The following is a 14,541-nucleotide window of genomic DNA, read 5'->3' on the forward strand; positions in this document are numbered from 1 at the left end:
CTGCGACGCATGTACCACCGCACGCGTGACGAATACTTCAAGACAGCGTACAACTGCCTGCAGAGGGAAATCAAGACCGAAATCGCAGAACTCAAGCGCGAACTTTGGGACAAAAAAGTTGCGTCGCTCACGCCGAAGGATAATTCCCTATGGAAAATGGCGAGCGCGCTGAGACATAAAGATTACACAATTCCCCCGCTACAGAAATTGAACGGCCCCGGGACGGCGCTTTCGCTACAAGAAAAAGCTGAAACACTCGCCGACGGGTTCGAGAGAGCTTACGCCGCTACAGACGGCCTTTCCGACCCGGCTACGGACCGGATCGTAGCTGACTCTCTACGAGATTTGAACGAAGCGGAGCAGACAAACGCTGAAGATATTCATTTCACAACGCCGAGCGAGATTGCGGTCACAATCAAGCGACTCAGAACGAACAAGGCGCCGGGAAGCGATCAAATACACAACATTCTACTCAAACATCTTCCTCAAAAAGCCATCATCTACACAACAAAATTGTTCAATGCCTGCCTCATGACCGGGCATTTCCCCCAGATTTGGAAATCGGCGACCGTGCTGCCTTTCGCAAAGCCGAATAAAGATAGAACGCAACCGACAAGTTACCGGCCGATTAGCCTATTATCTACGCTGAGCAAGGTATTTGAACAAATTATACTCAACAGGCTTGTACCACACCACGACGACAACAAGACTTTGCCAGACGAGCAGTTCGGCTTCAGAAAGAGGCACTCCACGACCCATCAACTCACCAGAGTAGCGGAATTTATCGCAAGAAAATTTAACGAACATCGCTTCACCGCCGCTGCGCTCATCGACCTAGAGAAGGCATTCGACACCGTATGGATTGACGGGCTCGTGCATAAGCTGCACCGCACTAACACGCCCATATACCTAACGAGACTGATACAGGAATACCTAAAGAATAGATCGTTCAGAGTGTTCATAAGGAACGTGCTATCTTCAATGCGTGAGATTCCAAAAGGCGTGCCGCAAGGAAGTTTACTGGGACCATTTCTCTTCATTCTATTCACCTACGACATCCCCCGAGACGAGAGATGCAATCTGTCTATCTACGCAGATGACGTCAAACTATACGTTTCTTCGCTGAAAGCGAACATGGCCGCGATTTACCTACAGAGAGCGCTCGACGCGCTCGTAGAGTATTACAAGAAATGGCGCCTGAAACTGAACGAGGCGAAAACCGAAGCCATCATGTTTACGAGAAAACGTATAAATAGAAAACCTGACTTCAACATCAAAATGGGAGGACACAGCATTGAATGGAAAGATGAAGTTACATATCTCGGCCTGACCATGGACTCCCGCCTCAACTGGAAATCTCACCAAGCGAAAATGCACGCGCGCACGCGACAAGCGATCGGCATGATGAAGCCAATTTTCAATAGACGGAGTCCGCTACTTCCCAAAACCAAACTCCTCATCTACTACTCGCTCATTCGTCCGGTACTCTCTTATGCGATTCCCGTATGGAGCAGCATCTCACACACAGACCACAAGAATCTACAGACACTTCAAAATCTCTGCATTAAAATCACATACAACACGAGACTCAGAACAAACTTGAAGAGATTACACGAACGAGAACAAATTCCAACTCTATACGAATTCACACACAGACTGACTGAACGCTTTTACAAATCACTCACACTTAGTAAAAATCAACTAATACGAGACATAGGACAATACAATGCTCCGAGCGACCTGACTTTCAGATACACACATAGACTACCAAAACACATCCTCATGGACCATGACCACATATGGCACATACCAGAACTAGACGCGGACGAATAGCGAGCAGTAGGTATTTCCTAAACTCCCGACCTTCTTCCCAAATATATAATGTTTATATACCTATTTATATATTTATATAATATTTTATAATTTGTATGTATATGTATGTTTATTTTCTATCTTCCCATAAGTATATATTAACATAAAAACAGACACACACACACACATCTCAAAAATGCAGGACATCATATACCGATGTTACTGAAGGCCGCAAACGTTTCAAGTTGACGTTCGGCCGCTCCTTCCTGGGTAAGGTTTTCTGCGATTTTCCTTACTCCCAACGGCAAATGCGGAAGGACTCCAACAAAAGGGCGCAGCCAAAATTTCCCTCCCATTCCCAACACAACACAAACAGACACGTATGTAGTATATGGCCGCTGTAGGTCGCCGCTGGTGCTGATGCTGGATGATGATACATGCAATTTTAGTAGGGTTTTTAGGTAACAAATTTTTTCCCTACCGAGAAAATACAAGGCCTCTAAGTCTATAAAAGCCAGGTAATATTTGAATAAACCCATATGAGGTAAAAATTGTGAGGCGCATATGACGCCGTTCTATTTGTATAAAGAACATTAACTTTAAATTCAGTAAATTTAAATGATTCACCACTTCATGGAATATAAGAATCTAGAAAATGAAAAAAAAAAAAAAAAAAACAACCTCAAATAACACATCTGCTCTGATGATGAAAAATGCAATGCTGTCCGAAACGTTGGCTAAAAAAGGAGTGAGCGCAACACGGCATAACACCCCAAAAAACAAAAAAAAACTTTTGGCCGTGAAAATCTTAAACCATAAGTAAAGTCATTTGTTTATTTGTAGTTGTATTTATTTTATCTCATTAAAATCTACATTTTGCAATACAGTTGGTTTATTTTTGTGAAATGTACTTGACTAGAAAACCAGTTAAAGTATTACCTATTTTACAAATACATTGCATTTCACAAAATAATATATTAACAAATAAACATTTATGTAAATTATATAATTATACACAAATTTAGACTACCATAATACGGACATGTGTCTAGTGTGGTAGTCGAAAACTATGTAAAAAACCGTATAAAAATACATTTTACGAATAAAGTAAAGAAAAAAAAAAGTGAGAGTTTTTTTTACAACCCGCCATAGAATGTTTATTACTCGTTAGATAAATTCTTCTTCTTCTTCTTCCTAGCACTATCCCAACTCATTGCCTAGGTAGGCTGTTGGGGTCGGCTCTTCTCGTTCTCAGGTTATAGCTTCTTCGGTTCTGAGTGTCGCTTTCATCTAGGCCGTTACTTTGTAGGGTTTTGGAGCATTGGGTCATCCAGGAGTTCTTTGGTCTACCTCTGGATGACTGTCTTTGAAGCTCTATAGACATTGCCTGCTTCACTGTGTGGTCTGGTGGTCTCCGTCTTATGTGCCCAGATAGATAAATTCTTAAGATAGATATAAAAAGAAATAGTTCATATTATTATGGTATGTTTCGTCGGGTGACCGAATAAATCATCACAATGATAATTTATCACATCTTTAAAAAGTAACATAAAGTCATGCAACAAAGTGATGAAACAAAAAAATTATAAACTGGGTTAAGTAGGTTAGGTTAAAACTTTTTTTTATCGTTTCTAATGACTTTTTAAAAGTGTGTTGAATCGTCACTGTGTTGGGTAATTATGGAACCCTTTCGTCGATCTCAGAAAATAAAATGTTATGATTAATTTTTACTATACGTTCTAATTCACCGCCAGTTTTTTAACCCTAGTCACGCCTCCACAAAAATAAAAATCAGAAGTCATGCTAGTAGAAACTTGGCCTGAAATAAACTAACAATTATTATTAAAAAAATAGTAAAAACCAGCAAAATTTAATGCAGACAAAGTATATTAAAATATATTTTAAGTACAGCAGTACGTGTCATTTTATCCTTTGGAAGAACGCAATATATTTCTATCTCATTTTCGTCCTGAAAAATATCCTGTACCCAGTTTACTTACTAAGAGGAATTTTTACTTTGAAGAAATTCTTTTTCGACGTAAGGGTACATTTTCTCAGGCTTTCTATCAAGCTTTAATGTTTCATTTTAACACTAAAACCTCAGCAGTGGTCAGTGTGACCGCTCGAGGCATTGAGAGGCAAACTCTCTTTGTGTCTCTGATAGTCCAGACACTCTTATTATAAATTTAACACTTTTCAGCATCATTTTTTTTCCCTTTACGTAGTTCATTAGTGAAGTAGTGAAGCTACGGTACTTATAATAAATAGACCCTCAATCACCTGTACTTAATTGTTTAAAAGAAATAAAATAATACATTTTGGTCTTGGTATGGTTGGATAATTTGAAATAAATGCGTTCAAAATGAAAACGTTAAAAACATGTTGGTAAGTTGCTGGCTGTTATTGTCACCGAACACGGATAAATCCGTTTCAAGCAAAGCTCAACTTTTACTTCTTTAACCATGGCGATAATAACTACCACATGCTTGAAAAGGTGCCACACGTACGCCGGTCACTTACGGTAATATACAATAAGGCCATCAACTAGCATGCTGGAGATCGCGGATTCAAATCCCGGCATGAGCAAATAAATTTTATTTGTGTTATTTTACAAAAAGTATACATTATATTTGTGGCACTTTCTAGAGTGGAAGATACTGGCCTGGTGTGAGACCACCATTCGGAATTGAAACGTTGCTTGAAATGGCTTTGTCCGTATTTGGTTACCAGATATAGATATTCATGTACTTCTTCACCTATCTCTTTCCAATTTCCTACCCTTCTCCACTACCTAGAACCTTTACAAATTACATCAATTGGGGATGCCATTTTCTCACTAGGTCCAGACGATTAGGAGCAGTTGGGATCCTTGTGCAGATTGATAATCTAGTCTCCTTCAACGGAAGCAATCTTCCGAACAGGCCTTCCATTGATATGCTTGGTGTAACTATAAGTGACCAGCTCAGGTACGGGGGCTCCATCGAAGCCAGAGTAAAGTTGGCCTCTCAGAAGCTGGGCGTACTGTACAGGGCCCGCAGATACTAATAGTACACAACTGCTGACCCTGTACAAATCGCAAGTGCGCCCTACTGTCGAATTTGGCAGCCATCTCTGGTCCGGAGCCCCTAAATACCTGAAAAAAACTTTTGACTCTGTGCAAAAACGGGCGGTCCGTTTGATAGATTCCCCAATCTTAACAAACGGACTGCAATCTTTAGAGCACAGGCGTCGGGTAGGTATGCTGTCCTTGTTGTATCGGTATTACAATGGAAGATGCTCTGAGGAACTAGCGTCATTGATCCCTTTGGCACCGGTGCGTATTCGGGATACACGCCAAACGCGCGCCCAACATTTGTACACGGTTGACATTTGTCACATGAGAACGGGTCGCTTCTACGATTCGTTCTTAGGTTCAACAGCTCGGCTGTGGAACGAACTGCCGGCCTCTGTGTTTCCTCCCTCCTACAACTTGGGACTCTTCAAGACCCATGTTCACTCCTTCCTCTCCACAAAAAGACCCTCCACACAGCATCCCCAAAGATGACATAGGCCCTGAGGGAAATTATTTTCTTCAGGGCCTCCTGTGTGGAGTTAATATAAAAAAAGTTTAACATTTCTTCCAACTTCTGATAACAAAAAGTTCCTTCAGTATAATAAATGTAAGCTGCAATTTTTGGGATGTCAATATCTCAATTAAAACGTTAATTGATCTCTTTTTTTTATGCAAAAAGGGGCAGATTTTATTATAATTTTATTTTATTTTATTTATTATATTGTTACGGTAAAACATGATAAATGCCATAAGAATAAATATTGAAAACTACATTTTTCTTTATTTCTACGCCTTACTTGGTGTAGGAGTATATAGTACATAATATCATTCGAAATGAAGGTACAGGATTTATAACAAGTTTTTCGTTAAGAAGAAGCTACAAGAATTATCACAAATATAGGTAATAGGAATTAAAATCGGTTGACAAACACTGTCTAAAAATGCTCGATTTCAAGCACAAAAGTGGTTTTTATTTATTTTGTAAACAATTTTATAAGAAAGCAAAAAAAAATCAAGGGAAACTGTCACAGATAATCTTCGCTAAATTATTGTATTTTAAGTTATTTATTTTATGCGTTCATACATTTCTAATTAAAAATATTTTTTTTTTATATTTTACATTTATATTTTTTATTGAGTAATTATCCTTTTTATTTGTAATCTACTCAAAGGAAACGATAGGAAAACCTTCAATTTATCTAAAGCATATTTTTTGATATTCATAATGTAAACCAATTCGTTATAAAGATTCGAAAATGGTGATTTAGCATTAAGCTTCGCCTTAACTGGTTATGTTTAAAAGTTAAAAAATTATGTTATTTTTGAAGATCATATTTAAATTGCATCGATAGAAAAAAATAGCACAGTAAACTCCAAAAATTATTAAAAACACATTTTGTTCTGTTATTTAATTTGTAATAGTCATGAAAAAATTCACAGTGCATCTTTAAATGCAACTAAAGCATTTGTAGAGAGATTTTTGGTCTATTCCTAGAGTTGTGTTTTATTAAATATTTTAATCATTTTCGGTTAGAAATTAGCGTTTTTAATATTCGCGCGATCCCTCTAGCATTCGCATTTAAATATCTCCCTTTCAAATTATATTTAAATGCTTGCTACGGGGCCTTAGGCGATGTTACAAGTGTTCATTATGATGAGCAAAATCTAAGTTGTTGCTGAAAATCCCGCAGTAATTGTGAGCCGATGCAGAAAAGGGGGCCAAGTTTAATAAAACCGTATGGAAAATCACATGGAGGGGTTCAATCTCTGTCATAAAGCGGCCGCAGTTTCCAGACACTGAAGGGATAAACGATAGAACAGAGCTGCGGGCGTGAAATTGCGTCGGAAAAAAGCAATGTTTCCCTGCTGTCGGCATTCGTGTATTATATTTAGATGAGATATGAAGTGAAAAATATGTTCCGCTTTTTTACCTCTAACTGACCTCCAACTCTCCCAACGCTCTTACTAAAACTGCCAAATCCGATATACGCGCACCGCTTATTGCGTTCTAATAATAATATTTGGATGATTTGTATAGCGCCGTTTTTTATCCAAAATCACCTAAAGGGCGCTCTAATAGTTGGACAAATTTCGTGTGAAGAATCAGAAAATAGAAGGGTATTCAGGAGGAGGCCCACCACTTCCCCGCCCTGTTTTAGGTACTGATGGTACCCCTTCAGAGCTCTCGCAAGGACGCTAATTTTTTTGATATAACGAGTCTTCATTTAAAATTTCAAAACAAGACCTCCAAAATGTCCATGCATACAATGTTATTCGCAGTATGCAAGTGCTGCGTATTAGTAACTTGTTAGTAAGTTCTATTCTATTTTGTTAGTTTAAACAAATCATATGTACAAAGTATAAACAAATCAAATTACAATTCACAGCCACCTGCAACATTGGTAAAGTGTGCTCCTCTTTGTGTGGTGGGAGGTGTCGTCGCCCGCTCACAGGCAGACCTAGGGAGAGAAAACAAGGCATTGGATAGGTTTCACGGGGACCAGGTTCCGCGCCCTTGAGCCAGGAAACCGGTTGTGCCTCGACGAAAAATGTTAGTTGGGGTTGGGAAAAAATCCCGAGGACCATGAGGAGAAAGCGTCGGAGTACCTGGAGACAGGGCGGAAGGTCACCAATCGACGTTCAGCCCATCCTCAGTCCAGTTCCTGACCCCAGGGGAGGCGCAGCGGGCAGACGACGACACTAGTCCCTCATCGTGATTTGGTCATCCAAGATGTGTATACACGGACGAGGTCTTATGCCACCCCAGAGAAAATAGAATAAAAATAGAAAGGTATGCATGATTTGAGATTTTCACGGCCAAAAGTATTATAGTGATTTGTTTTTGGGGTATTATGCCGTGCAGCGCTAACTTCTTCCTTAGCCAACGTTTTGGACAGCATTGCAGTGTCCATCATCATGGTAGATGTTTACACATCCTATGGCGAAAGTGTAGACCCTGTTACATCACAACGTTATTTATTTTTTAAATTGACACAGAACACTTCTATGTTATCATCGGTTCAGTGTACCGGGGCTTTTACGATTAATCGTCCCGGCCCGCACGCTGAAGGATATTTGAAAATTTCTCCGAATATCTGACTAAATGAAGTTAATGTTTGCTTTCAGGACTCAGGGCCGACGCTTTGAAGGCTTGTCGGGATATTGGATGTGGATGGTTTTATTTTATCAACGGATAAACGGATAATCGGGCTGATCTCAAAGCTGATCGATTTAAATTAAAGTGTTTGAAAAGGCGATAATCTTTGGCATAGTTTACAAGTACAACGTTTAAACCCATCTCAGAAGAGGATTAAAAAAAATATTTACCCAATTATTTTTAAATAGGTTAGTAATAAATTCTTGTACATTTAATTAATATAAACCTAAAACGTTTTATGTGACAACGACATCAAACATAGTAATTTCAGTTGTATGTGCTTTAATATGAAATATTCCTGCGGGAAATTGTACTGTTCACGTCCAATGTAATCAATTTTGCTCTGAATAAAAGTGTCATTTTAAAAATTTTAACTGATTTTGAAAAGAATTAAAAAAAGCAATGAGTACTGTGATGGACTCGCCCTGGGATAAATTTTTTTATTGTTGATTTATTATGGTGGGAAAGAAATTTTCAGTTGGTCTCACGACATAGGAAATTACCAGATGTTGGACAACTGATTTTAAAACAAGTGTTTAGATTTATTATGGTACTAGAGAAAAAAATAGGAACATGCACTGTATCGCCAGAGACCTCCGTGTTGGTAATTGTAAGCCGAGCTAAAATGCTGGTGGGCCAACACGCCACTGGACTGAGGGGAGTCGTGTTTCACCCTTTGAACAAAGAGTTGGACATTTTACTTGAGAAGTAACAATTTATTGGTTTTGAAACGATTTAAATTAATGTGACGGGTCCTAGGGCCGATAATTGATGTGTTCCTTTAGTGCATTTCTGTCTTTTGAATACAAAAATCATTCAGAATTCAAAAGAACATAAATTAGAAATCGCATATGGCGATTTGGGGGGGTTGGTTTGGGGAGGGGGAGTCTGGATTTGAAAGCGCGGGGAGACGGTCGAGACAGTCAGCGTTGAAGAACGGAAGAAGGAAGTCGATAGTCGGTGGTTAGAAAAAGCGGTTCAAGATAGTCAGTTTAAAAGCGTTGGGAGACGATCAAATACAGTCAAGGGGGTCAGAGTTTCAAGGTCTGGGAGACGGTCAGGAATAATCAGGATCGGTCAGCGTTTTAAGATAGTCGAGTCAGAAAAAACTAGGAAGCGCGTCAACAAGAATTAATCGTCGGGACGCGAACGCAGCTAAAGTCATTTAGTGTAGAAGGTGTGGTTTTCTAACAGCATGAGTATTTTACTGCATGTGACTGTGTTTGTTCTTTATAATTATTTGGATTGTTGACACTAAGATGTACCGGTAAGTCTATTATAATCTAATTATTAACACTTATTTCCCTAATGTAAACCAAATAATTCAATTGTATTTTGAAGTAGGGGTATTTAACTTGAGCACTATGAGACCTGGCCATTAAAAAAAGGACGAAGAACGGTTACCCTGAAACCGCTTTAGATCATCCAACAATAGACATTGTTTATGAGTTAGACTATTTTATGCAATTTAAAATGATTTAATAATTCTCCAGTAGTTATATTTAGCGCCAAAATTTATAGAACACAAACCATTGTATTTATGCAGTGTTTTTATAGTCCGGCGAACGGTTATTAGTCGAAACAATCAGATACCTATGGGCGGAATAGTAACGGATAGAACGGTTATTAGTCGAAACAATCAGATACCTATGGGCGGAATATTAACGGATAGAACGGTTAATTAAATGCTTCAATGCCTGTTATTTGACAATGAGTTGTCGTATCCTCCTTGGGAATTCAACTTATTCTATACGGAATTCATAAAATATATTTAATTACATATAACTTATTCAAACATCATAATTTTAATTCATTTTTGAATCGGAATAACGCAGCGGATTGAGGCTAGCCGCCGAGGGAATGCATCTGTCTGGCATTCCTATTCTATCAAGCGAGATTTTCATTTTTCATAAGTTTGGCGGGGACGAGGTGTACGAATTTTCCGTAGGCTGTCCTATCTTACCAAAGCGACAAAAGCGAAGGGAACGAAATTTGTAATTGGCTTGCCTAATAGGGACTTTTGTGTTAGCAAAGTCGATAACCCTGGATACCGAGATATAGTCTATTTCAGTAGAGTAGCGCCGGTTTTTACCCTGCTCAGGTGTGGTTGAGTTATTCCCGTAAAAAGCACCGGTTTCTGTCGAAGGTGTTGGCGGACCAGCCTTAGATAGTCACCCTGAATAGACCCCTGTTTCGAGTATTTTCAGCTGGTGAGAGGACGCTTTCACGGAGTTCAAATCGAAGGGAACGAAAATTGCTAATGGGCTTTCCTACTTGAGTTAGCTGGTAGACCAAGGATCAAAGCGGATAAGGGCTATGCTATTCTTGTCTGGCGTATGGTGAGGATTTTCTCGCTGACAGAACGAAGGGATCGTGACGAATATGAAGTTGTCTCGGCGATTTCTGACGTCCTTCCTGTCAAATTCAATAAGTACTTACCCCACTATAGGAGGAGAAGTCATCCAGAATTAGGTTGGAAATTGATTCCGACTGAAACCGTTTGAGCTGACGGAGATCGGATGATTTCAGATTCACGACCTGATGATTCCAGTATCCCTGATCCTTAGCGCCGGAAGTCGAGGATATCATTTCCTACCATTCTTTGATATTTGAAGCGAGCGGAGGGTAACAAACGATAGAGCGAATGACCATGACTTTGAAGTGGGGTAAAATCTCCCGTCTAGGAAACATTCGTTATGTCGGATGGACGCCCTCATCCAAATTAAATATTGACATGACTATTTTGAGTGTGGACGAAAGACTTGAAGTATGTTCTGTATTGTACATATGATAAATATGTGTCATTACCTCTACTGGAACGAGAAGCTGTATAGACTGGAGCCAGGAGCTATTTGGAGTAGCGTGACTGCAGAGGCGAAGTCGAACAAACTGAAGCTGAATTCATCATTATCCTTACGAGCGTAAACCAGAGGGGTGTTCACGGGACTCCCGAACTCCTGACGTTGCTGATGCAAACCACTTCAGTATATGTTTATGTTTGAGGTTAGTAGAGTGGACTCCTAATTTTCGGCATGCTGGCGAAGCTTAACTCATCATCGATTTGGGGGAGGTTGACGCGACCTAGACCTCGCGCTACCCACGTGACCCAAATGGTTCCTGACACCAGGCAATCATGCCACCGGACCGGAGCAGCCCCTTGTACCTAACGGTATAAGATGAATCTTCATCATTCATCATCAACATCAACATCAACAGTTACCACCAAGGACCCACATTCCACCTTCATCACCCTCCGGCAGGAGGCAAAACATGTCATTATTTCATCTGTCGCTGAGCGATATTCAATTCATTTCTGGAGGTGTTGGGATTGGACCATCAACTTGGCTGCTCTCGAGCTGGTCACGTTGATGGATGGGATTTGGACGGAGACCAATCGAAAGCAACACATGTTTTGTCTCTAGCTATTCCCAAAAATACCTACTCATAGAAATAACTCACAAAACTAACAATCCATAGTCAAATCATTAACTTAGAATCTTGTGCATCTTGAATTGAATTGTCTATAGTGAATTTCATGTACTTAATTTGTAATTAATTGTCTCATTATATTAGCACATTATCGACTGCAGCATCCTGAAACGTTTGGGCGAGCAAACAAGGTAGGAAAAGGTAGTTAAAATCAGGGTAGTCGGTCATTGTCTTATTTTCAAACCATACAGAATGTAACACGCCTCATCTAAAAAGAACCAAAGTTACCACAACCAATTAAAAGGATCCTTCAATGAATTAATCCCTGTCGAAACAAAAAATTGACACAACGTGACATATTAATTCGTTAAGATTGAAGGGTTGATAAACCGCGAGAAGTTGCAAATCAAACGTGACGAAAATATTAATTCGTTAAGAACCTAGGGGAGACGGTAAAAACATTACAGTACTTATGATAGATACCTACCTATAAATGTACAATTTATTTATTTTAATACTAATTTAAATTATTATTTCATTTTGTGTAAATTTTTAACAGATTTGGTGATTTTTCGAGTTTACTAACGGTGTTCATTCGAAAGGTAAATTTCTGATCATTTTTCTTATCGTGAATGAGAAAACATTAATATACTATTGAGAAAATTGACATGTATTTGTTTTTGAAAAGCGATGATCCTGATGCAATAATTTCAGCTTCCTGTAATATAATATCCCGTGATTTTCACGGGTCTTAGAATAATAATTGTTAACATGAACATTGTTGAGTTTATCAAGTTAATGTTTATTTTCATGGGCACAAGAGTCCTAACAGCTCCATATCCCTATTAACTATGGCGTCCCCTAATTGGGTTATGTTTTCAGGCTAAAGGTAGTTCGGTGGGGAAGTGGGTGGGTAGTGGTAGGTGGGGCAGTAACGAAATACTTCAGAATTTAGCGGCTATAACTATTTCAAGCAAAGTTTCGATGCTGAATGACTTTCTTTCATCAGTATGTACCACTCTAATTTAATGAAATAATAACAATAATTAATGAAATAAAATTAACTTGGAAACGAAGGGATTTGGCCCGTGACTTCCAAATGTTTAGCTGGTTTTGAACATTTATTTACGTACAGCTTTATCTTTTAGTTATTTTTATGTACTTATAATGTTTGCTCCAATACGACCACCAGATTTATTTAAACTACTTAGTTTACTACACCTAACTCGATAAATGACTGTCCATCTTGTGCATTTATTGCTACTAGCGGTGTCCACCAAGGTTCGCAACTAGTACCTTTATTATTTATTCTATTCATCGATCGGCATTTTCTATAGAAGTTTTACTCCTTGCCGAAGATTTGACGCTTTAAAACGTCGTTAATGATTTTTACAATTGCATATTTTTTTGTGTCCTTAATTATTTTTCCTTTTAAAATATTAAAATAAAACTCCATGGATAGTGCTTTAACTGGTGTTGATAACGAGTTAAAGAATTGCGTTGAATTGTGTTGATAACGAGTTAAAGATTTAAGTCTGGGGTCTAGCACAGTGAAAGCGATAACTTAACAATGTCAGATCAATAGGTGTAACTACCGACGATTTTATACCGATCCATAAGCACTATGTCAATACGATATTGACAAAATCCATCATCTATGGTAAGTTTGCGAAGTTCACGATCACGGTAAAAATATGATTCTGACAATCCATAGACAGACGTCATTTCTTTGAACGAGGCCTCCGATGTGTCGAATAAGCTGTTAATATGCATTTTTGCCACATAACTGGCTAATTAATTATTAGAGGTGACTAAACTAACCCTTAAGTTAAAATAAATCATAAACACGATCCATGGACGATCAAAACGCAATCTATTGATCCCGTTCCAACTTAGAAGAACAAAAGATGTTAGTCATAACTAAAGACTTCATTAACTAATTAAATCCCTATTTTAGTGTCAAAAAGTACTTAAGTATCAATGTATATTTAAGTTATTATTTAAATTCCACATTGTCAATTTACAAGTATTTTTTTTACTTTTACGTAGCCGTCTGACGTTGATTCATTTGCCAAATCACTACAAATTTGTCTGTAGTTCCACCTATCAATCCGATATTGTAAAATTATTCATATATACTGGCAACACTAGGGTGATTTGATATTCCGAATCATCAAACGACAAAATTTACGTAATTTTTTTCTATTATTTTGGAATTTTTAATTGAAATACTAACCTAAATATGCATTGGCAGTCCATAGTTACTTTTTGGCATTCAAAAGGGAGTTAATTAGTTAATGAGGCATTTATTCACAACAACGTTAATTGGTCAATAAGATCTTTAGCCATAGTACGAGATATACGAGACAAGTGTAGTTTCAAACTTATTTCGTCTCTCCAAGTTTGATTGGAATTAATTGATCGCATAAATGACGTCTATCAATCTTACGAGCAGCGTTAAACTTCCTACGTTCATTAATAAACCAGTAATTAAAAAAAATGTTTATCAAGAGTCCCCCAAATTTAACTAACAGCCAAGGAGATTTAGCGGGCTTATTCTCTCGGAATTTTTTATCGACCGTTCCAGGAAATGTTCGGGATTTATGGGAACTAACCATAGATCCTGAATTTAGTCAATATCGTATTGACACATGACTTTATCAATCTTCCGTGCTGAACCTCCTGGTGTATTTATCAGTTACTATAAGTGACCAGCTCAGGTACGGGGGCTCCATCGAAGCTAGAGTAAAGTTGGCCTCTCAGAAGCTGGGCGTACTGTACAGGGCCCGCAGATACTTTAATAATACACAACTGCTGACCCTGTACAAATCGCAAGTGCGCCCTACTGTCAAATTTGGCAGCCATCTCTGGTCCGGAGCCCCTAAATACCTGAAAAAAACCCTTGACTCTGTGCAAAAACGGGCGGTCCGTTTGATAGATTTCCCAATCTTAACAAAGGGACTGCAATCTTTAGAGCACAGGCGTCAGGTAGGTATGCTGTCCTTGTTCTATCGGTATTACAACGGAAGATGCTCTGAGGAACTAGCGTCATTGATCCCTTTGGCACCGGTGCGTAGTCGGGATACACGCC

This window comes from Hesperophylax consimilis, chromosome 24, assembly GCF_061612785.1.
Source record: "Hesperophylax consimilis isolate HC1 chromosome 24, BYU_Hcon_1.0, whole genome shotgun sequence".
NCBI lineage: Eukaryota > Metazoa > Arthropoda > Insecta > Trichoptera > Limnephilidae > Hesperophylax > Hesperophylax consimilis.